The sequence below is a fragment of the Bactrocera oleae genome, chromosome 5, assembly GCF_042242935.1.
Source record: "Bactrocera oleae isolate idBacOlea1 chromosome 5, idBacOlea1, whole genome shotgun sequence".
Classification (NCBI taxonomy): Eukaryota; Metazoa; Arthropoda; class Insecta; order Diptera; family Tephritidae; genus Bactrocera; species Bactrocera oleae.
This window is the reverse complement of record NC_091539.1, coordinates 36,958,870-36,984,318: the sequence shown is the minus strand read 5'-3', so window position 1 is coordinate 36,984,318 and position 25,449 is coordinate 36,958,870. Positions and strand designations below refer to the sequence as shown.

Genomic DNA, 25,449 nt, shown 5'->3' with positions numbered 1-25,449 from the left:
CCGAATCATTTGAAATTTGGAACAGAAGATAAAATTAGAAGCTCAACTAATTTTTTTGGGTCCAGTAAATTTTATTATAGAAATTAAATACTTTGAACATCAATCGATTGTTCTTTTAAGGTTTGGTTAAGGTTAATGCCTAATGATGGTTTTTGGCGCAAACGCTGGTCCAAACAGTCACATTTTAGTATAAAATTGACATTTCATGGACCTCGAACGGATGGGCTGTTCCTCAAATTAGGTGACTATTTTTAATATAAATCGTTATTAGTTACGATGCACCCTGCACGTATCGAGTTTCTAGAAGTTCAGAGCAATCTGCTAGTTGTAAATCTCTAAAAATGTCATCAATTTACCTGCGTTAGAGAACTTTTATATAATATGTAAGTAATGTGCTGATTTACAGATTAATTAATTGTAAAACAAGGTCTTGACGAAATTGTTATTCTACAAAAAGAAATTGATATTTGTTTTAAAATTTTACAAAATATAGATAAGTTAGTAAGATTTACAAAATGTAGGTAAGTTAGTTTAAAAAACTACTTTGAATTTCTGCCTTTTATTTCTTGATTATTGTATTTGAAATATTATAAATCATTTCCCAAATAATAGTTGGTCGGAGACAAAAACGGCTGTATTCTAGTTACATAGAATAGACTGTTGTAGGAACCTTATGATTCTTCTGTATTCGTACTCGGATTTTTTTAGGCATAGACACCGAGTACATACTGTATATATATACCATACACAACTGGCCTATACTTATGCACATTTAACATATGTATGTATATCTTAAGTGAAGCCAACAAATCTCTTAATGAAGGTAAACTTGTTTGTTGTGTGGATGTGTGAAAACACACATATAATAATGAAAGCAAAATAGAGAGAAAAACTGTAAAATAAATATTAAAAACGCTGATCGAGCGTGAAATATAGCCAAACATTCATTGTGTATATATGTATGTATACATACAGTGGCAAATTTAATTTTGACTTCTGCCATCAAACAATTTTATTCTAAAATAGAACGAAGGCAAACAAATTAAGTGGGTGTGTAGTTAATTTGAAGAAGTAAAATATAAAATTTGAAGTATACATACATATGTATGTGCATAAGTAAATAAATTAATTTAAGGTGTGTAAGCGGTCACAAAATATCAACCAATTTTGAAGAAAGCAAGTGATCATTATTTAGTAAGTAAGAATAACTTGTATATATGGTTTTGGCATTACTATAGTGTTTCCGAATTATCAAAGCGACATATGTATATATGAATGTCAGGTGATACACATTTACATCAAATTAGGGTGTTCGATAATTTTTTAATTTCTCTTTAAAGAGAAACAAAGTTCATGGTTTATTAATTATTATTATTATTATTGTAAAATGGTTCCCTGAAATAAACTGCTTTTACGGATAATTATGCTTAATATGAAAGTTAGAAGTAATGATAATAAGGGTGTTTTTTTCGAGGTATACTCGTAGAACTTTAAGTTGGCATTACTGTTCAAGATGGCGACCGATTTAACAGCTGTCAACATAACATAATGGTTTTGTGCGAAATACGTATCGCGCACTACGTTCATTTTATCGTCGAGCGCACTTCTGGTTGAATGGCTACGTCAACAAACAAAACTGCCACATTTGGAGAGAAGCTAATTCTCAAGTGTATGTCGAAACACTGTTACATCCAGAAAAACTGACTGGTGCGCTTTATGGGCTGGTGGAATCAATGGTCCGTACTTCTTCAAAAACGATGATGGCCAGAACGTTACAGTCAATGGTGATCGATATAGAGCCAAGATTACTAACTTTTTCATTCCTGAATTGAACAACCATGATGTTCAGGAGCTGTGGTTCCGACAAGACGGCGCAACATGTCACACAGCTCGTGCCACAATCGATTTATTGAAAGACACGGTTTGGACCTTTGAATTGGCCTCCAAGATCTTGTGATTTAACACCGCTATACTACTATCTGTGGGGTTGTGTAAACTCATTGGTCTATGCGCATAAGCCATAAACGCTTAACCATTTGGAAAACAACATTCGCCGTGTTATTGCGAATGTTGGAAAAAGTCATCGAAAATTAGACGTCCAGATTGGACTACATCCGAGCCAGCCGTGGCGGTCATATGCCAGAAATCATATTTAAAATGTAATGCCACAAGATTATCTTTCGGCTAAATAAAATCCATGTCAATCGAATAAACCATCGTTGTTTTATCTCAATTTAAAGTTCAATAACTCTAAAAAAACACCCGTTATAAACCCAGAAATGATATATGACATTATTAGAAAGACTCTGCTAAGGACAGACATTGTAACATCAGAAAATTCACCCACTTGGCTAAGGAGTCGGAAGACAAGTGATTTCAAATTAAGGTCACATAAGCAGGAAAAGCAAATGTTTCAACAATAAGCGGGACAGTCACGTTTGTTTTTTTTGTTATTATTTTTAAATTTATAAATGACATACTTAGTGTGAATTAAAAATAAATCTTCCTTTAATCCTTTAAAAATAACATATTACAATAAAATACATTCTAAAATTTAGCTGTTCTGTTCAATATGTTTATTTTTAAACGCGTTTTTCTCAAAACTACTTTTTCAAGTACGTTTGAGTGATTTACGCAGAGACGAATGATTCGATCACTATAAAATTTTTCTGAATGTTCGGTATATAATTCACTCTAAATTGGCAATTTTATTAAACTGATCAAAAATCGAATTTTGCCAGGATAAAATGACTACAATTTTGGTTAAACTTCAATTGTTTTAAACGATGCCATTTTGCCAATTTTTGATTTTTTTCGAACGTAGATCATTGTCCATACAAGTAGGCGTCATCCTCGGAGAAAGTATACAGTATAGCGTCACACTAGCTGAATCCCTTAATTATTAGACTATTATTTAACAAAAAACAAGTGACTTCAAATTAATTTTTTTAATTAATTGGCTTCTATTAAATATGCATTAAGATATTTAATAAATAGAATTGAAAAATCTATTTAAATATTAGACTCGCGAAATTGAAATTGCTACAAACTACATATTTAAAGTATGCGTTATAATTTGAAAGTTAAATGATGACAACTAACTCATAAAACGAGACAATTATTATAGTGAATTGCTACAACACAATTAATTCGATCGACAGTCAAAATCTCTTCTCAACCCTAATGTAAGATGCAGCCACATGCAACATATAATATTTATAATAGCCAAGTCGAAAGAACATTAACTAGCCAATGTAGAAAAACAAATTTATGTACACACGCATAAATATGCATACATATTTGTTGGTGTGCACCGTAAACTGTAAGTATGGCGGCATTTAAATGCGGGTAACGCTGCAGGTCAACATTGCCGACTATGGTACTACTATATTATATTAGAGACACGTTGTGTTATGTACATATATACATATGTACGAACGACTAAATTCCTTTGCGCGATGGTTTGAGAAGAAAATGCGAAAAGTACTCCATAAGCAAATACTTGTAAACAAACAATATCAAAAGTAGGACTAATGAAATATGGCATTGAACACAAATTAGTTTAGTGTGCATAGGCACAAAGGACAACAGTGAAAATACGAGACATTAAAAATAAAATACAAATACTAAAAAAAATTTAACTAGTGGAGGCGATGGTGGAACGCCTACCAATACTAAAAGTGTATAGAAGTACATACCTAACCCAAAAATATTGATGCATAAGTGGTGTCATCAGCTGTGAAAACTGAAAACTTTTAGCACATCTTTCAGCGAGTGTGTGCACAAAGGATGAGGATTAAAAATTATTTCGTCGAAAAAATTGCGGCTTAATTTCAACGTCGCCAGCGGAGTGCGTTGCGCGGTAAAAACCCAATGTGGACAATTGAAAAGGGAAACTTTTATAATACTTATATTTTGAGTGTATCGAGTATTTATCAGAGCTGTAAAGTTAACATTTTCACGGTGCCCTAATCGCAGATTTACTACGAATCCACCGTCTGAAGCATACCTTTTGCGTTATTTAATCCTAGAAAAATTATTAATTGTATTATTGACAAAGTAAAGGCGCATTATATTTGCACCAAACTGTATTATTTTAAGGTTATAATTAAGAAGTTTGTTAATTTGTCATCCTTTTGCTTCAACAGGTCTATTAACTTGCGAGCATATCAAATCTTTATGCACATAAGGACCAGAAACAAATTCACAGCAGTTAAAGTAGCAAATCAATATTTCTATTGCTAAACCTAACCTTTTTGATTATTAAGTTAATTGTAGTGACTCAGAATAAAGTATTCGATTCAGTAACATTTAAAGAGTGGCGAATCGAAGAAAAAACCGGCAAAAAATAAAGAGAGGTATGATATCAAACGGCTTACCACTTTAATAAAGTATCCATTATGTTACATTTAATTCTGTAATAATGTTTTTGCTTTCGGAGACCATTTTTTTTAGAAGTGAGCATATCACAAAAACAGTAGGTAGAGCGGAGGTGGATCGGAATCAGCGTTTGTAATTACTTGTTGAAGTTTTTCCATTTATAATATAACAAAACAATGTACAAAGTTTGAAAGTAAACGTAATGTTTTCACCATATTTGTGCAATTGTTATTTTTGTTTTTCAGAAATAACAAATTTTAAGCATTTTTAATGGGATATAGGCGTGGTCATAGTCGAAAAAACGACTCGAATGTCGAACTGGACTCGAATACAGAATGTTTCTTGTGGTGACTTACTATTAGGTTATAGCTAAAGATATAAAAACAAGAAAAAACGTTAACTTCGGTTGCGCCGAAGCTATAATACCCTTCACAAAAACAAAGGCCCCTTACAAGAACTTGATTCCGAACGTTCAATTTGTATGGCAGCTATATGATATAGTGATCTGATCTGACCAATTTTTGTGGAGAATAATTTGTTGCCTTAAGCAATAACTCGTGCCTAATTTCGTGAAGATACCTCGTCAAATAAAAACATGTTCCATGCAAGCACTTTACTCCAATCGTTCAGTTAATATGGCAGCTATATGCTATAGTCATCCGATCTGAATAATTTCTTCGGAGACTAGATTAATGCTTTAAATAATAATACATGCCAAATTTCGTGAAGATACCTCGTCAAATGAAAGAGTTTCCCATACAAACACTTGATTCCGATTGTTCAGTTTGCATGGCAGCTATATGCTATAGTGGTCCGATATCAGCCGTTCCGACAAATGAGCAGCTTCTTGGGGAGAAAAAGAAGTGTTCGAAATTTCATTTCGATATCTCAAAAACTGAGGGTCTAGTTCGCGTATATACAGACGGACAGACGGACGGACGGACAGACAGACGGACATGGCTAAATCAACTCAGCTCGTCACGGTGATCATTTATATATATACTTTATATTGTCTCCGACGTTTCCTTCTGGGTGTTACAAACTTCGTGGCAAAATTAATATACCCTGTTCAGGGTATAAATATATTTTGAATCAAACATAACCTCACTTTATATATTTTTTGTATTTGTAAGCAGAGACATTGAAACCACAAAATTCTTGTTTTTAAATCATAATTTGTATCAATTCAAAAGGTTAGGTTATATTATATAATATACTAGTTATTTAAAAGACATTTAAGAGTACAATATAATAAAAGTTTGGAAAAGTGAGCTTTATATATATATTTGAAGGATTTGAAATCACTCTTCGTTAGAAAAATATGTAACTCCCAACTATGTTACATGAAACTAGATGGACTAGTGTACCAAGGGTTCATCTGAAGTTTTCAAGTGATAGTGCCCATGGTGACGATGGGTTAAATTTGAAGAACTTCAGGATGTATATGATTGGAAATAATAATTTTGTACCTTATTGATTAAAAACGGAGGCGCAGGAGCACCTGTCAACAACCGGCAACACATCATTAGGTCCATTGTACTGCCCCGTGATAACCAACCATTTAGCAACTCAATGAAATTTGATCTGAGTTTTTCCCACCTACCTGAAAAGTATCTCTTTAATTAGAACATTGGTAGCCGTGGAAGGCTGCAGCCCGGACATTCGCAAAAGTAATATTCCAGCGTTTCGTCATCCTTCACGAATATTCTACATTCTGCCGATTCTACTGTACCAATATATTAGATCTGTACCATTATGGTAAATTTATTCGATAATTTCTAGGTACACTTTCAATTAAAGAACTGCCGCTGCGATTAAAATTCCGATTATTGAATAATATCTCAGCAACAGTTATAAATTGCAACAATTGAACAGTACAGTTATGTTAAATAAAGACAGGTGGTTAAGTGATCGCCATGCAACAATCCAATAATTTGAGTTGGCTGAATTGTGCGAACAAGCGGCCAGGTGTACATATACCGCACATTCAGTCTATTGCATTGTACGAACAAAAGGATAATTTTAATGCTGCCAGGATATGCAAGAAAAGAAGAGTTGCCAAAAATTTTACTAATAAAATGGCATAAAGGCAAAATGCATATTTGAAAGAAAAAAAGGCGGAACTCAGCCATAATAGGTAGGGTTGTATGACTAATACTGCACTAACGTTGCTTTAAATGCGTTTATGTTTTTGTTGCTTTGAACTTTTTTGGCTCAATTCTGGATAAATTACCTCACAACAGACATTTGGTGGTAGACCTAAGCGACTGTACAAAGCACGAGCTAAATGCAAACACTCGAGACAAAGAAAAAATGTTTAGAGGTCAATATTGCAAATGCGATTTGTATGTGGCAAAAATAACACAATTTCACAACACAACAACAATTAGAGTTACAAATTGGTTTATTTATGTTTCACTTGTTGTATTGTTAAAACAAATTACACTAAAAGCGTCGAATCACCCATTTTCATTTTATAAATACAATAATAAATAATACACATATATGTATTTAAGAAAGGTAATTGCAAATTATTCATTTACCTGTTGTCAAACACTTTCATTTTTCAGATATTTAATTTTTATTGCTTGCGAAGAGCAATGAAATAAATCTCAACCAGCGATTGTGTGGAGGAAACGGCGTATAATCAATCTTTTTGCTATTGAAACACAAAATATTGTATTTTCCGGACAAAATCTTTCTGCTAGCGAAGCGCACCAAAATAAAACAACGAACGTACTGAAGAATGACTGAATGAAACAAAGAAATTTCGCTCATAGTCGTACTACGCAGTGTTGGGGACGACTGGAGCCTAACCCCAATTCAAGTCAATTGAGTAAATTTACTGTTCGAGCGCCAAACCAAGCAAATCGAACAATAGCCAACAGCGCCAAGAGCGTATTGGACCGCAAGAAAGAGCGCAAGTGCGAGAAGATTGCGAGAGACGCACTGCCATGTGCATATGGAAGTGTATGTGTGTGTATGTACTCACATACGTATGGAACATTAAAAAACGCTGGCGAAAGAAAAGATGCATCGTAAACTCGGTTTTAAAAAAAATGTATAAATAATAGAAAATATGTGGGTAATATAAACACACAAAAGACTGTGCAAACAATAAGTACCCGTATAGTCGTACCCGTGTACTCATATAAACCACTATAAACGTAATGATGATGAAAGAAGCAACGTGAAGCAGAGACATGGGGCGGCGTATGACATATTATTCATTTGCCTAATATGATTTTTCGCAACAAAGATAAAAACTTGCATGCAAATATGTTTTGAAGACAAAGCAAATATGCATATGCATATAGTAAATGCACATGTATATATTTTAAGTATATGGTAAGTATATTTAATAGACAATAAGTACTTATAAGCAAGTCGCAATTTATAAATTTAGAATATTTAGATTATCTATTCCATTTCTTTGTTGCTAAATTTTTGACGCCATCAACAAAAGTGCAATAACCAGCAGGTTCAACAGCTGTTGGACGACATTGAAAATGCACATACACCCAATTTATATAAATGTATATATGTATGTGTTTATCTGGTTGGGCGTAGCTGCATATGCATATCTTACTACTTTTTATACAAAAAAGGAGGCGTCGTGCAAAACAATCAACAATTATTTATAATAAAAAGTAAAAAAAAGAGTATAAAAGACGCGACTAAGCAAAATGCAAGCACAGAATAAAATTTTGTAATAACTTATCGTATACAAGTAGATAAAAGGCATTTAATTTTATTTAAACAACTCACTGATTATGCGAGACTTTAATTTACATTTGTATGAAATGTATAGCGTTTTCTTTTCTCGATGAAAATGTTGCCTCATTTTATGGTAACATTATATAGATGCTCCATTTCTCTTGTAAAAATTTTTCATTTTTTACATGATATAAAATAAATAATCTGTCAACTAAATCATTCGCAATTTCCATCGTTGAGATTAACACAGTTCACAGATTCATTATAATTAGTCTCATAGCGTTTTCTTTTCTCACAAAAATGTTGCATTTATTCTGTCCGATGCCCGGGCTGTCAAAGATGCGTGTATTTTTCTCAGAATGTTACCTTCTAACCATCTTTCTACCCTTCTGAAAACGTAAGGTTGATGGCCAATTCATATTGAACTTTTGCTTCGCTTTGCGTCAGACATTTGTTTTGACAGAAAAGTTCGAGCTATGTATGCATTTGTATGAGTACGTTGACATAAAAAGTTTTCGACGTGAAGCCAAGCAAAATCGTGGACAACTCTCATCTTTTTAGGATTTGCCATTCAAAAACGAATCAACTCATTTTTGAGATAAAGACATAATATTATCAAGAAAGGATGCTCCCTTAACTTCAATTGTGTGTATCACACGTTGACCGATAGTTTTGGAAAAAAGTCAACCATGCGCACTGGGGTCAACATATTCGGTATGTGGGGGTTTGAACAGTTACGTACCGATTTTGACAAGTTTTAGACTCGAATGGCATACCTCAAAGGCACTGTTTTTGAAAAGTTGTATCCGAATAAATTCATTGGTGATTGATTTGTATACTGAAAAGTGAAAGAGTTATATGGAATTTAAAATTGTGCTATGTGGGAAATAGGCATGATTGTAGTCCGATCGTGCCCATTTTCACAATGTAACATAGCACCGTCAAGATAATGTTATATAACGGTAAATTTGATTGAAATTGATCAAGTAGATCCGGAGTTATGTGATTTCACTAAATTGTGGGCGGTGCCACGCTCATCGTCTAATTTTGACATCGGCTCCCATAAAACTCCCTTGTACCATCCCAGATGTAAAATTTAATGTCTCTGTCGCATTTAGTTATTGACTTATCCTTTTTAGTAGTTTTTAACAAAACCGTTATATGGGGAGTGAGCGGAGTTAGGGTTACCATTCGATTTCACCTATTTCCATCCCCTAAATCTAATTTGATTATTTTTAGGTGATAGAAACAACCGTTAGTTGAACAACTATTATACTATGTAGCAACATATTGCAAGAGTATAACAAGAGAGTGGAAGCATATGAGCAGAGGTGCGACAAAATAGAAACTTACAATAAATGCTTTGCGTGACTTATAGTCTCATTGGGGGTTATCAGTCAAATTTATAGACCTACAAGTTTTAAGCCACCTCCAAACGACAAATGGATTTAAGTGGTTATATCCTCTTGCAAGTCAAAAAACGCCATTTTATTGAATTAATTAATTAAAATAATATACATTTATAGAAGTTAATGAACTTTAATAATCGGTGATTAATTTGGAAAATGTTGGATCTCCAGGAGGACCTCCGAAAAAAGGTAACTGGCGATGTGGACAATTTTTCTGCTTAAAATTAATTCCAATTCAAAAAGCAAAAAAGTTTATTATTACAATAGATGTGTACAGGCTATGATTGAAGGACTAAAATTACGGTATAGGCAAAAAAAAATCTATTATGAGAAGCTTTTTCACCACAGAAGTGCGATTAGGAAAAACATTTTTTGTTGATCTGAACATAAATCGAACCAAGGTCCTGTGACGTGTGCCAATCGTATTTAACAGTTACAAATATTCAAGATTCCATACTTGTGACTGTTATCCTGCTCACAAAAAGAGTTGTAAGATAAAAATTGAGTTAGGTGCCTTTCACTCTACAAACTTTACGAAAACTAACCTATCGTATTGTTATAAAGTCGCCAACACTCTGGAAAAAGTATGAGTATATTCAAGAAAGAATGGAGAAGAGCAGTGGAAAAAGAAAGCAAGATTGTGTGAGCATGCGTGCGATAAACATGTAATGCAGACTGAGCGTAGACATTGCCAAGTAATCAACTTGGAATTACAATTAGAATGGCACAATGGAATTCCAGTTCTAATAATAAGTAGACAATGGGATAAAAATCATTTCATTTCGTTAAATGCAAATAATAAATACAAAGTAGAATACAAAGTAATGCACACTTATGATAATAAACAAAAAATGTATGTGAATGTGTGTATGAATGGTCACGCTGAATTTGCATTTAACGCGTTGTCGTAAAAATAGACAAACAATGCAAAACAACAAGAAACACTGTAAACACTCACAAATGTTGATAACAAGCCTATTTGTGCATATCGCATTCAAAAACAAAATATTTACGCTGGAAATAACTAATAATACAGCGGGGAGCTGCAAGCATGCATTCCTACAAATTTATTTATTCAGTATGTATATATGTGTGTGCACAAATGTATAAGAGGAAGTGAAGAAAAAAAAAACCGACAGATATCCGTTGCATTGTTGAGCTTGCCTTTTTGCAGTTTGTTGATTCCAGCAACAACAACAACATAGACAACTTAACATTTTAAGATTTGCCACAAAGTGACAGCATGAGTAAGCGTACTCAAAAGGCATATATGTAAATATAATAATATAAGTATGTATGTATGCAGGTTTGTAAGCATAAACATATCGGCATCAAGATTACTTGCATTCCGACGATTTGAGTTTTACTATTTGTTATCAACATTACACAAATAATGGAATAATTGTAAAACGATGCCATTTGCAAGTCACATATTATATAGTACTTATGTAAACACAGTCATGGTAAAATATTAAGGCAAAGTCTTAAAAGTTGGGTTAGGTTAGGTTGACACACACACAGAAAATCGAAAAAACGAAAGGTAACTGGTCGGATATTCTTTGAGATTATATATCTACTTGACAATTTATAATATTGCTTATATATCTAATGTACATATGTATATTTGAGAATATTTTTCAAAAATTGGAAGTTGACTCGGAAAATAGTTTCGGATATATGAGCGCATTTCTAAATATTTTTTAACTAAGTGTAATCGATTCTCAAAACTGTCAACGCATTTTTCTCAAAACACTGTTCTCAGATCAAAATTTCTCCGAAACGGCTGGACCGATCGGTTTTCAATTTACTCACGACCTACTGAGATATTTGTCAGATAATGATCGAAAAAGTAAGATTTTTGATAATAGTTTCGATTTCTATGCCACTCTGACGTGTACATTTTTTCAATAAAACGAATTTTTTGTTAGAAAGCCGCTGTTTGTCAAAAATCAAAATCGAAGGACTTGTCGTTCGATCATTACCTGGTCAGACAATATTAAGTAGAAAAATCTTGCTTATTGCTAGACACCTTTTTTCGGAGGTGCTCCTGGAGATCAGCTACGAGAACAGGAGAATCAAAAATTTTTAAAAACTAAGTCGCCGATTGTTAAGCACAAGAAATTCTGTAAATGCACTTGCAACATGTTGCTACAGAGTTGAATATTTTTGTTTACCTAACGGTTGTTTGTATCACCTAAAAATAATCGAACTAGATATAGGGTTATGTATACATACATGTATATATAAATTATCAGGATGACGAGACGAGTGTAATTTAGAGTGACCGTTTGTATGTCCGTCTGTGCAAGCGATATTTAAGATATCTAAATGAAACTTGGTACGCGTATTCCTTGGCAAAAAGTGAGAACGAGTTCGTAGATGGGCGTAATTGGACCATTGTCACGTCCACAAAACGCCGTTAATCGAAACCCTATAAAGTGCCATAACTAAGCAATAAATTAAGATATAAACCTATTATTTAGTACAGGGGAGTCTAGTAGCAAGACGCATCTGTGAACTAATAATTTTGAAAAAATGGGCGTTGCACCTGAACTTAGTCCTTCCTTACTTGTTGATTTATTTATTAATTAAGCCTGCAAACACACCACCTAAAAAATTGTCTAAGGCCTTTATATTCGACACAAGACTGTATATATACACATTCTGGTATATTATTATTTCCCTTATCTCCAAACCTTCCATTACACCAAAAGGCAATGCATGAGAGTCTACACACACACACACATGCATGAACGTGGTCCAAACGAAATGCCGCCTGTCTAGCCTGCGCATGCATGTGTGTGTGTGTGAGCTTGCTTTTTTGCGCTCCCAAACACTATTATTCCCGCCGCCTGTAGCTACTGCTGCCATAAAGCTTAAATGGCACAGAGGTCATTGTACAATTCGGCGAAAATTTCGGGAGAGCAATGTGCTGAGTTCAGTACAAATGAAAATGAAAGGTTCATTACCTTTTTTCTTGCTCCCAACTACTAAAAGCGCATAGCAAGTGATATTTGGTGACGTCTTGTGAAGCTGCGCGGCGGCGTCGTATGAAAATGTGGAATGTATGGATTTAATTTTTGGCTTCTTTCCTTTTTAGGTTAGGTTTCGCCCGTTTTTTGGGTTCATTTGATATGTGTGTGCTTATTAGCAGTTGCTGTTTACATACAAGTTTTGGATTTGTTTTGTTAACGGCTTTCCACACCATTTGAGTGTAGATTTCATATCTTTAGTGTCCGTGTACGCAGGAGTTCGAGAACGTCGTCAAAACTGCCTACTCCGAAATGTGGTTCAGAGGTTAATGTACCAAATCATGTAAATGCCGGTTGATGCTTGCATCGGGTCAACAGCATTAAAATATTTATTTGACATCCATCTGTTGTGCTCTACCATGGTGGAGATTGTTTATTGTTTACATTTCTACAAGAGTCTGTCTGTCTGTTATGTACATGTGTTTGTGTGAATGTCCGTAATCAATTGCAGACGACTTCATGAGTTGAATACGAACGATATTTAGTTAAATGGGGAGCCGAAATTTCGCACCTTCTGTCAGTTATTTATCTAATAAACAAGAGTCGCTGAGGTTCAATGTCACTTTAGTTAAATATATAAAAACTGTGTTGAGGGTAAAAAAGTAACATAATTATATGACATTTTTGCCGAAACAGTGTAAGCGCAGCTGTATTACATAACCAAATAAAACAGTTTAATGCATTTGCATATGTTTTATTGTTAGACCTAATCTTCTAAAGGCCAAATCTTGCACTTACTGCGGCAACTTTTGATTTTTCAAAAAGTGAATAAAGCGGAGTTTCACGAGTCAATACAATTTTTTTTTATTGAAAAAAAAAAAAATGCTGCTTAATCGGAATGTGGTCGTCAGATCTTATCAGAAAAAAGTAAGATGAGTGCTTTCCGGACTCCGCGTCAGGCGCAGCTAAAATCTATACAGGTCAAATGAGCACACACAGCATCAACGGATCGATTTGTTTTTGAATATTTGTATAAACGAAATTTTATGCAATGTATAGAAGTGTCAGCCGGACTCAACATCGACCTATTGACCGCGTCATAAAACTATGGAACAATAGCGAAATTCTAATAAGAAAAACCTAATTCAGGGGCTATGGAACTTATATATGATATATATAAGTTATTCATGCAAAATCGACTAAAATGGCGTTATAAGTTAAGTAATCCATTAAGCATAGTTTCTAACTGTACTTAGAAGGTAAAAACCGCAATAGTGTGCATGAAAATTTTATTGGGATTTGGCAAGGGGTCTCGGATATATGAATTTTTTACGCGAATTGTCCCTTTCTTTTCATAATTATTTTCCAACAACCGTTATAAGAGTGTAAAATTTGGTTTTCACAATTCACATAATGGTGTTTTTCAAAAACGTCTATTATACTGTATCAAGCTAAAAGTATTTTAGAAATTTCAAATTACCACACATCATAGAAGTGTTGCCATCTTTTGGGAAAAATTAAACTTTAGAAAATATTACAAAATATATGACAAGCACAGTGCAGTTAAGAAAATCTTTCGGAAGGTATACGGAAAGCATTTAATTAAAAAAAGTAAGCAAGGGCTAAGTTTGGGTGTAACCGAACATTTATACTCTTGCAACTTGCAAGGGTCAAAGCAGGGAAAATAACCTCAGGTGTTGGGAGAACTTTATATTAAACAAGTAAGGAAGGGCTAAGTTCGGATGTAACGGAACCTTTTATACTCTCGCAAAGTCAAATGGTATACTCGTTTGAGATTTCTTTGTGGATTGGCTGATATTTTCGGTAGAAGGTCAACTATAGGCACTGGGGTCCACATATTTAGTACTTAGGGGCTTGAACAGTTTTGGTTCGATTTAGACAATTTTTGGTCACAAGGTGGCATACTTTAAACGTATTATTCACGCGAAGTTTTACCCCGATATAATCATTGTTGCTTGATATGCATAGTGGAAAGTGAAAGAATCAGATGGAATTTAAATGGTGTTATATGGGAAGTAGGCGTGGTTGTAGTCAGATTTCGCCCATTTTCGCACTATTACATAGAAATATGAGAAAAATGTTACGTACCGAATTTGGTTGAAATCGGTTAAGCAGATCTCAAGATATGGGTTTTCACCTAAAAGTGGGCTGTGCCACGCCACTAATTTTGAACGCGGTTTCTATAAAGTCATCTCATACCATCCCAGAGATAAAATTTAATGTCTCTGGCGTGTTTAGTGCTTGGTTTATCACGCTTTTAGTAGTTTTTAACCCGATTTCAACTATTTTCACACTGTGGGTAGAGGTTCTAAAAAACTTTGCTTCCAGTGAATTTTGTTATTATAACATTAGCGGTTTAGAAGATATGCACATTAAACCTATTAGAGGCGAGACCCCGCCTACTTTAAAAAAAAAAAAATTTGTTTAATTAACTGCAGATGCCCCTCCCTAATGTGATCCTGTGTACCAAATAACAGTCTTATATTTTATTGCGGAGCTTAGTTATGATAATTTATTTGTTTTTGATAAATGGCGTTTTGTGGGCGTGACAGTGGTCCGATTACGCCCATTTGCAATACCAACCGTCTCACGGTACCCAGAAACATGTCTACCAAGTTTCATAAAGATATCTCAAGTCACCGACAGTCACCCGGATTTCAACTCGTCTCTTCATCCTGATCATTTATATATATATAACCCTATATCTAACTCGATTAGTTTTAGGTGATACAAACAACCGTTAGGTGAACAAAACTATTATACTCTGTAGCAACAGGTTGCGAGAGTATAAAAAAGGCGAAACAATTCAACATTCATTATTTGATGAATTCGTAAATGGATTACAATCAGATTAGGTATTTTATTGTATTATATTGTAGGTCACAGACGCACTTAATTGTTTTACTATATTTTACTTCGCTATATAATGAGTTGATGTGAAAACGTCAACCAAAGGATTGCAATTCATTAAGTCTAGACCAACGTCATTCATATTCCCACACATTTTTTAAAAAAACTTGTTCATTTAATTTTATTAAAGTATTACACTTTTTGTCAGGTGGAAAGTCGGAAACTATTTACAGGCTATATTGGGGAGAGAGAAAGGGATGGGCTGATTGAGTTAATTTTGACAATGTAGTATTTGGGAGTTTGGGTAGTTCGCAGACTAAATTCATATTATATATTTTCGGCACTAAACTATAGTATATCCAATAGTATACGTTGAACGTTGAACTATAGTATATCTTATATTAATCAGTTAATTTTGCTAAGATATCTTACATATATCTTACTGATATATATGGCATACGGCCAATCGGAAATTTGAAAATCTTATGTGAGGTATATGAGAGACAGAGTAGAAGTGACACGATTTTCTCTATTTTTGACAGTACAACATACTACTAACAGAATAAAATGTTCTCCGAGTTTCATTAAGGAGGTACCTACCATATCAACATATATGGTGTAAAATCAACCGGTTGTTTAAAAATTCTGTGATTAGTTACAAAGAGGCTAGGGCAAGTTTTCACCCGATCTTATTCATTGTAGGCAACACTAGAAGAAGAATACATCCACCTTATTTTATTTAGATAGCTCACATATTGACCGATATATGCGGTATGAAATAAACCGGAAGTTTGAAAATATTTCGATAAGATATATGGGGGCTATTCTCTGAATTGCAAAAATATATTTCACAGATTGACCGTTATTTCCGGTAAAAATTAAAACCAGGCGCTGGGGTCCCCATATTCGGTAACTGTTCGAACTGTCGAAAGAAGAGTAAAAATATTTGATCTGTGCAAATTTGGGTCATATAGCTCTAATGGTTCAGGAGATATATACATTAAACTCATTAGGAGGCGGGGCCATGCCCACTTTTTACAAAAATGTTCAACTAAATATGCCCCTCCCTAATGCAATTCGCCAAATTACAGGTTTATATCTTAATTTAGTGCTTCATTATGGTATTTTATATGTTTTTGATTAATGGCGTTTTGTGGGCGTGGCAGTGGCGCTTACGACCACCTACAATACCAAATTTCTTATAGTGCCAAGGAACATGTGTACCAAGTTTCATAAAGATATCTCAATTTTTACTCAAGTTACCAAGTTTCATAAAGATATCTCAATTTTTACTCAAGTTACAGCTTGTAAAACTTGAAGAAAATGACTGCCAAACGTAAGACAGTGCGAAAGTCTTTTGACAAGTATTTGGAGAGGATTTAAATTATACAATTCCGAAAATAGAGTTACCACCTATCCAAAAGATGTTAAATATCAAAAAATGTATGCCAGGGCACTTTTTGTATAACGATGTTTTGACCGCTCAATGAGAATAATTTTTAAATATTATTAATAGACATAAAGAAATGATTTCTACTTTCATAATAAATAAAATAAAATTTACTTTAAAAAGTGCGTGATTCCAATATCAGTAATATTTATTTATATACGCACTTATGTACATATTTACTATATACATATAGTACAAATGCATCATGCATCGTACATTATTGCCGGAAACATTACATTTTTTCACTAAAGCAGAGCGTGATTATTTATCTCATTTATACTGCGTGTGTATGTACTTATAATGGCGGCTACGAGACTTTTTCAAACAAGGCAATGACCTTTGAAACTTTCTAGTATATATTTTACCGAATTATGGGTAGCACAAATTCTCAGGTGAATGTTTTATAGCAGTATAGTATGTACATACATACATACATACATACATATGTGTGTAGTAAATTGTTGGCAAAGGCGCCGATTTAAATTTTCATTTCCATATTTACCATAATGAGAGCTGTCTGGTATTGCAGATAATATGCATGCCTTGTATATACATACTTGTACATATGTGTTTATATATTTACTAGCATATGTTTATGTATGTGTATTAAGCTATCAATTGGCTTTTAATTCTTTCAAAAACATCAAACGCCAATGGAGACTAACTGAATGAATGAATGAATGAATTTCACAATTATGTTGCGCATTGCTTTTTACAAAATCGAGGTAAACACTCGGGGAAAATTCACTCATGCACAGACACACAGAGACGTAAATGCATATTTACACACACAACTTTGTAAGTAAAATCACCTCGAACGTTTCACTTTGTCTAGAGCTTTCTTTTTCACATTCTTCGGTCTGCTTAGCTTTGTAGGCACTACTCACTTCCGCCTCTTGCGCCGCCGTAACGCCTTCCAATTATGCACAAACTCGGCGAGTAGTTATCCCCCAAAAAGAAAACCAGTCTTGATTGATTGGATAAATCCAAGAGTTGGAAGTAAGTTTTTTTTCCTCCTCCTCCTCCTCCACTTCTTCTTCTTCTTGTAGGACTACGTTTACAGCTTTTTGATACGATTATATATTTTAATGTACATATGTTGTATATTTCTCAAAGTTCAACAATTTTTGAAAAAATTATTTATTGAACATACAAGTTTTGCATATATTTTCAATAAATTTCGTGTTAATTTTTATTATTTCGTTACAAGGCAACACGTAAAGCTTTATTGCATCTTCAGCGTCTTATTGTCAACTGCGAAATAATGAAAACGTCGTGTTATGAAGAGTCAAAAGACAAAGTCGCAAACGTAAAGAGCAAACGAAATGTCATGAGAGATGGTGGCAAGGCGCAGGAAAAAAAACAGAAAATGAAAAGCTACATGCATACCGTACACACACACACACACACGTGCAGCTTGGCTGAATTTGATGTGCAAAGAGTAGAAGTCAAAACAAATACTAATAAAAATAAATAGTTTACAAAAAAAAAAACAAAAAATACTAGATATTACAAACAGATAGCGTAGCAGCCATAAAAAAAGCAACAACAATAATAAAAGAAACACTAAAATGCGAAAGAAAACGACAAAGGCAAAGACACGAGCGCGTGTTGTCATCGGAGGAAAGTGTCAGCGGAGACGAGGTGGTGGCCGAGAGGCGAACAGGTTATTAAATGTGCGCGTTGAAAAAAGCCAGTTCGTGCAAATATTGCACATTTCTTATTTGTAGAAAGGGAAAATGCACAGCGCGCATTAACTTGCAACCCTAAGAAGATACACAAAGCAAAGTCGGAGAGTGGGCTGGCGTGTCTGCCTGATGATGGGAGACACCAAATTATCTTGTATGCCTTGGATAACGGCTTTGGCGTTGCAAAGCAGATAGAATTGAACCTTGAACAATGCGAGAGTACACGAAGATGGTGGAATGGAATGGAAAATGAGGTGTGCGCGCGCATTGTACCGACAAAGGAGACATCAGAAGGAAAAACATAAGTAAAAACAAAATCAGAATTAAAAACGCGACAAACAAAGCAAACAGAAAATCAAAATCTCACAGCTCTACGATGAGCACAGCTGTAGGAATGAGCTGAAGCTACCACAAACATTTCATATATAAACACAATAGTAGATTGAGCGCACGTGAGAGGGTGAAGAGAAAGCAAAAGTGTACGTTTTTGTGTGAGTTGTGTGTGTGCATGTGGAAGCACTCATCATCGCACGACAAAGCAAATTTCAAAGTTGTTGAACCGCTGCCCCAACCCCAGAGTGAGCCGGCGTGCGCGAGTATGATGCAATGGTTATTATTTCATCCCTTATGGGATGCCAACAAACGCATCCACCAGTTACGAGTTTTTCTTTTTTACGGTGTCTTCTTCCATGTGATGAATTTTTTGGCATGCGTCGTTGCATTTTGCATCTGCGAAATATAATATCGGGCGACTTTTTGACTTGCGCATACCAAATACCGACACGCATTACGGCATGCTGTGAAAGCGATAGGAACAGCCGGAAACGGAAGGCGTGCTGCCATGTTATCAGCTCAAGAATTTTAATATGTTAAGGTGCAATTCTAAGTGGAATTTTTTAAATTTCAAAATACCAATTGGAGTAGGTTATTCTGTAATTGATTTTCTTAATATACTTGTGTGTTTGCATGTTAATTGCAATTTTGAATAGGCAATTTTATCAAGTTGTTTGAATGAATGAGATAAATTGCATCAGCATAAAATACATGTGTTTTATTTTTACGGAGTTACACCAAAAGAAGAAAACTTTAGCAAATTAAGCATTTTTTACGGTGCAAATATAAAAAAGAAATCAGAAATATTATTAGGTTTTGAAAAGTTTTTACCCAGCCAGTTACGCTGCAAGTGTTTCTCGTGTTGTTCCAATTCGAGAAATACACAGGAAAAGTGCGCACATACATATATATACAGCTGTGTTCATAAAAATAGCAGTGCTCATGAGCTGCAACTTTAAACTTAATTTTATATATCAAAAAGTAAAAGAATGAATGTTCACAAATTTAATTTTGTTTTAACTTTGTGATTATTTTAAACAAAAACAAGTCAATTTATTATTCGAAATGCTGTTAATTTTTTTTACATTATTAATTTAAACAAAAAAGTGCTGTTTACAGCTTTTCATAAAAATAGCAGTGAGTAATGAAAACAGTGGAATTAGTTGAAAAAACAATGTTGAACTCCAAAAAACTATTTTAATTTGTTTGCTTGGGTTAGTACTTAGTCGTGTACCCATTATTTTTTATTACGGCCTGGCATCTGCGAGACATAGAATCCACCAAGTCCTGGCAGCGCTTGACAGGGATCCGCTCCCATGATTTTTGAACAACCTCCCAAAGCTGTGATCGAGATGTTGGATTTGCATTTGCAACATATCGTTTAACATCTCCCCATAGGTTTTCAATTGGATTTAAATCCGGAGACTGCGCAGGCCATGACATAAGATCGATCCGCTTTGATGCCATCCAGCTTTTGACCAGTTTGCTTGTATGTTTGGGGTCGTTATCTTGTTGAAACGTCCATTTTAGTGGCATTTCCCAATTGGCATAAAGAAACATAACATTTTCTAATACGTTAACATATACAGATCGATCCATGATCCCATCAATCATGAATATGGGGCCCACTCCACTGTAAGAAAAACATGCCCATACCATAATACTCAATCCACCGTGTTTAACTGTCTTCAAAGTGTACCTAGGATCGTACTCTGTGTTAGGTTGACGTCTGACATATTGTCTAGAGCCCTTTCCACCAAATAACACAATTTTACTTTCGTCACTCCATAAAATATTTCGCCACTTTGTAATGGGCCAATTAAGGTGACTTTTGGCGAACTCCAAACGTGCTTTGACATGTCTGGTGGCTAACAGTGGAACTTTTCGTGGATGGGACGCTTTGAGATTTTGTTCTTTAAGACGTCGCCGAATAGTAACGCCACTAACATTCAAGCTTAAGTCATTTTTTATCTTGCTGGACGATGCAAAAGGCTGCGCCCTGCTATATCGCACAATAGATCGGTCCTCATAAGGCGTGGTTTTACGTCGGATACCACGATTTTCGGGCATTTCTTTAAAGTTTAAAGCATTATGAATCATTTTAGCAGAACATCAACATATTTCTTGGATGTCTTTATATGTTTTTCCCAGGTTTCTTAGTTGCACTATAATATTTCTTTTTTCAGAAGTACAATTATTGCCCCTGCCCACTAAGTTAAAAATATAAATTTATTTTGTTTTCTAACTATTATTAGTCACTAACACAAAACCACTTACTTTTTATCAATTAAACGTCTTAACAAAATTTTTTTGGCTTATCAAGATACGCACTGCTATTTTAATGAACAGCCAAAGACTGGTGCTTCTAGCAAAAAGAGTTGTTCATTTGCTTAAATCTAACAGGATTTTTACATTTCTTCCTTATACACATTCCATTCTACAACAACAATGCGTAGACGTTGGAATAATCGTAACGGAACTTGAAAAAAAAATAACATTACTTGATTGCATTTCTCGCACTGCTATTTTTGTGAACACAGCTGTATGTAACATCGAAAATGTTGCCTACATAGTGTGTGTTTGGTAGCTGTTTGTTTACGGCGCGAATGGTTTGTCGGCGATTTTGTGTTATTAATTGAATCACGGTTATGGAGTCGTTGAAAATGTTGCAGAAGTGTCGTGAAATCATCGAAAACTTGCCTCATGCGAGTCGTCTATCCACCTCTGTTAATAACGATACCATCGACGTTCCCACGACAGTCGAGTCTACGTAACCAGAACGGACCCGGATTTTTATTCGGCCAAGGACTGTCAATTCGGAAAAGTTAAAAAAAAACAGCGCAAGAAAATCGTCTTGTTGGCTTTAGAGAGAAAGCAGAGGACCTCAACATCTCTTAGGGATCGACTCAACCATTTTGGTTAATCTTTTTAGTATGAAGCGTGTCAATGCTAGACGAATCATTACTGTGGTGAGACGTGGGCTTATGACGACTGTCCAACAATCTAACGAATGGCGCTCCAAAAAAGCCGAGACCGAAAAAAACAAAATTTCGTAAAAGCACTGAGCCCTAGCCTAAGCTTATAACTAGTGTTAAGAAAACTGAATTAAGCGTTAGTATAATAAAAGTTCGTCCAAAAAAATACGTGAAAATGTATTTTGTCAGTCCGGCTTAAATTTGATCAGATGGTATATTATTATGAATCACACAAAAAATCGCTTGAAATACGAGGTAAGTTCCCACACTTTTAAAGCTGTAATAATTACTGTATCGTAATGTGTCCCGTGGTGCATAATTAATCTCCATATTTAAAATTTTAATTTGTGATACAAATAAACTTAATATAGCAAACCTGACATAACCTAAATTCCGTGCTATAAGATCATTTTGGTTAATTTATTTTTGCCACAAATACAAGGCGCCAAACAAAAATAGAAAACAAAATATTTATAAATGCTTATGCATATTTGAGTATACTTAAACGCATGCCAATATTATATTAAATAAAGAGATACATATGTATGTATGTATATCGATAGATGTATAAGAGTATGCCTCGCAGTATATACAAACATAAAAATATCAAACTCAGAAGCGACAAGCAACGAAAGAAGTCCACAACAACAAAAACTGCAGTACTAGCTAACTACAAAAACATATGTACATACTTATATCATAGTGTTGAAGTCTACTCTCGTCTATTATAAAGTTCGAAGGTGCAAGATGAATGCATCGATGGCCGCGCTAAAAATAATAGTTATATCCACATTATGCGCATAACAATAACAACACAGCTTGAAGACTGACATTCCATGCATTCCATTGCTGAATATCTCATCGTTAGCGCTGAGATTTTGGTTGAATACGAGTTTTCTCGTCGCCAGTTTGAACTAAAAAGCCGCCACAACTACTTTTCATTCAATAAACTAAACCCAAATTATTGCTCACGCTAGTGCATATGCATACAAGCGTAAATACAAATGTATGTGTAAACATTTGTGTATATGGAATATATGCTCATGCCAAACGGAAAGCGGAAAGTCAAGCAAAACTCTCTGCCTCTCATGTGTCAGTGAACGACTATGTGGGTTTGGCATGCATACATACATACATACAGATGTATAGGTATGGACGTGAGTATAATGACTAAGATTTGAACGACCAGCTCCAATAACATTACCGAGAGTGTGTGGCAAATGTGTGGAATTTAAAACCCCGCATAAATATGTGTACCATACTTGTGAAACAATGAGAAGTCATCATGTCAATACATAGTCGCGGAATTTTGAATTTTTCATACAAAAGCGAATGCTGTGAGCCCAGCAGTGAAAAGACAAACTAACGTGGATTGGAGCAACAATTTCGTGTAGTGTAGTGTTGTCTACTAGAATAAGACTCACTGTTATTTGGTTTGCATTCCATGCATCGACCTTGTCCAAGTTCCAATACCCTAGACCCATTGCATAAATGCAAAAGTAATAATTAAAGATAATAAAATATATATGTATATGTATTATACCGCAGAGACTCAGTGAATGCGTGAGCGTTGAAATCGTTTCCATATACCGGTAAATGCCATATTAAATACAAATGTTAAGCAATCATTATATTGAACTAAACAAGAGAATACACTGAACAAACCCTGCGCAAATCAGATCTACATACGTAGATAGAATGGAACCGACATTTTCTCAAAATAATTAGAAAATTAACGAAAGCAAGACCTTTTTCTATATCTATAAGCGGAACCGACCTGGTCCCCCGACAGTCGGAGAAACGTAATTTCGTGAATAAATTTTCCAATTTCTAAAAAAGCAAAATAATGGAAATACAAATGCAGAATATTCGTTAAACCCAAGTAGTTAGTTAGATTATCTTGCTTTCATTCACGGAAACAGATAAGTTAGCGTATTCAATTTAAGAATTTCCGTCACAGACGTTTCTGTCGACACACAAACAACATACATAATTCAATTATGTTATGTAATTTGGTAAAAAGGTCATTTGATAACAGTCAAAAATCAATAACTAGGCATACATACTACATACCAACAAATATTACTTAAGTGTGCCAAGTGTATATACAATATATACAGAGATACTTATGTACGTATTTAGATTATCGATACGCCCAAATTTTTCGACATCTGAACATGTCTATTTATATGCATACATCTATACACATTTGTTCAACAGCGACCAGTAATCAGTGTGCCATGGTGGCACTGTGATCCATTTACTAATATACTAGTACTCAACTTAGAACCCAAAAGTGAAGAAATTGCCTCGCCTAATTATTAACGCAAAAAGTTAATACCAATATTGAAAAGTGGGCCAGTGTCAAGGACATGCATCGTGTGCGCATGCAACTTGACATTTATGCGCCACCTTATAGTTTTGTGTGTGTTGCAAGGATCTCGCTCGTTTTTCGAATTCGATGTAGAAAAAGACGAAAATTATGCACTTTTAGAATTCCTGCTCACAAAAATGAAAAAAGTACAGTTGGAACTTGGAATAATGAGTCCAATATTACCCCTCATTCAAATTGGAAATCATGAAACAGCTGTGGAATGAAACATGTTTCTTCTGCGTTCTCTGGTTATAGAGCGAATTGCATTGAATGCGGCGTGTTGTATCACAAATCCCAATTGTTCCCATATCGCTTTTGCTTATTGGCCTTCCTTATACTATTTGCCACTATCGCTGTCAAGGCGGCCGCCAACCAAAATCATTCCCACTCAAATGTGATTGTCAGAAAAAATATTTAAGGCGCGCGCAAAGGCAAATGTGCGTACCTATAGATGCTGTAAAATGGGGGGACGGGCGTTGAGTAAAGTTGAACGGTATAGCGGTTCAATACACTAAGCCAAATGCACATTTTACATGAACGGTTCTTTAAAACTTTAAGTTTTGTCCACTTTTCATTTATTTTAAGATTTAGTAACTCTTATTAATTCTATTTTATTATTATTATTTTAATTCTATTTTATACACTGCCTAATTTACTAAAGCAACACACATTCGCACGCATACACATACACACCTCGATGTCGACGTCGAGATTTCTGCTTTTTTCCCACTGTTATTTCAGGTGAAAATTTGTTGCCCCATCATTTTCACTTTCATTTTTCAACATTTGGCAGCAGCGCCAATTGTTCGATATTAACACACACACAATTCACAACATTTATTACACACTTTTATATATTTTTAATGATTTCAATTGCGATATTTACCTTCTAAACAAAAAATTAAAAGATTTTCACGCGACTAACTTCACTGAATCGCGATTCACGAACATGGCAGTCAAGCGAATTGAAACGAATGAGAAAAGAATTCGAGGAGTGCTGCCACAAGTGGGCGAAAAAACCTTATGAGACGCGTTGCCAACAGGTGGAAAGAATGTGTGATCAAAAAAAGCAATTAGGAGTGTTAAAAAGTGACACATAGGTGTCGCTGCTGTTTTTAAATTTAAAAAAAAAACATAATTTCTTCGTTAATAATGTTTATTTGTGGTTTAACACGTGTAATAACAATATTAGTTGCACGTATTTTTTTTTTGAATATTTACAATTTGTTTACAATATATTAAAACTTTTCCCCCAAGATTTCTTAATTTTTTTAAGCTTT

The 25,449-nt window shown here is 34.5% G+C and overlaps 1 protein-coding gene and 1 long non-coding RNA gene across 7 annotated transcripts in view; one reads left to right on the top strand and one right to left on the bottom strand.

The window, feature by feature from the left end:
- Window positions 1-25,140, bottom strand: part of LOC106622535 (uncharacterized) — a 58,398-nt gene extending 33,258 nt beyond the window's left edge. Inside the window, exon 1 of one of the 6 annotated variants that reach the window (XM_036371578.2) lies at window positions 25,056-25,140. The gene's annotated coding sequence lies outside the window, so the exon portion shown is untranslated. Of the gene's footprint in view, window positions 1-6,923; window positions 7,100-17,686; window positions 17,841-24,862; window positions 25,035-25,055 lie in introns of those variants that run through there. The other 5 variants (XM_036371584.2, XM_070110179.1, XM_036371579.2 and 2 more) reach the window with 5 other exon arrangements.
- LOC118682563 (uncharacterized) lies at window positions 3,066-18,317 on the top strand. Its single transcript, XR_004978377.2, has 3 exons — window positions 3,066-4,358; window positions 6,951-7,728; window positions 18,010-18,317. It is a non-coding gene; the product is annotated as an uncharacterized lncRNA (long non-coding RNA).
- Window positions 25,141-25,449: the final 309 nt, after the last annotated feature.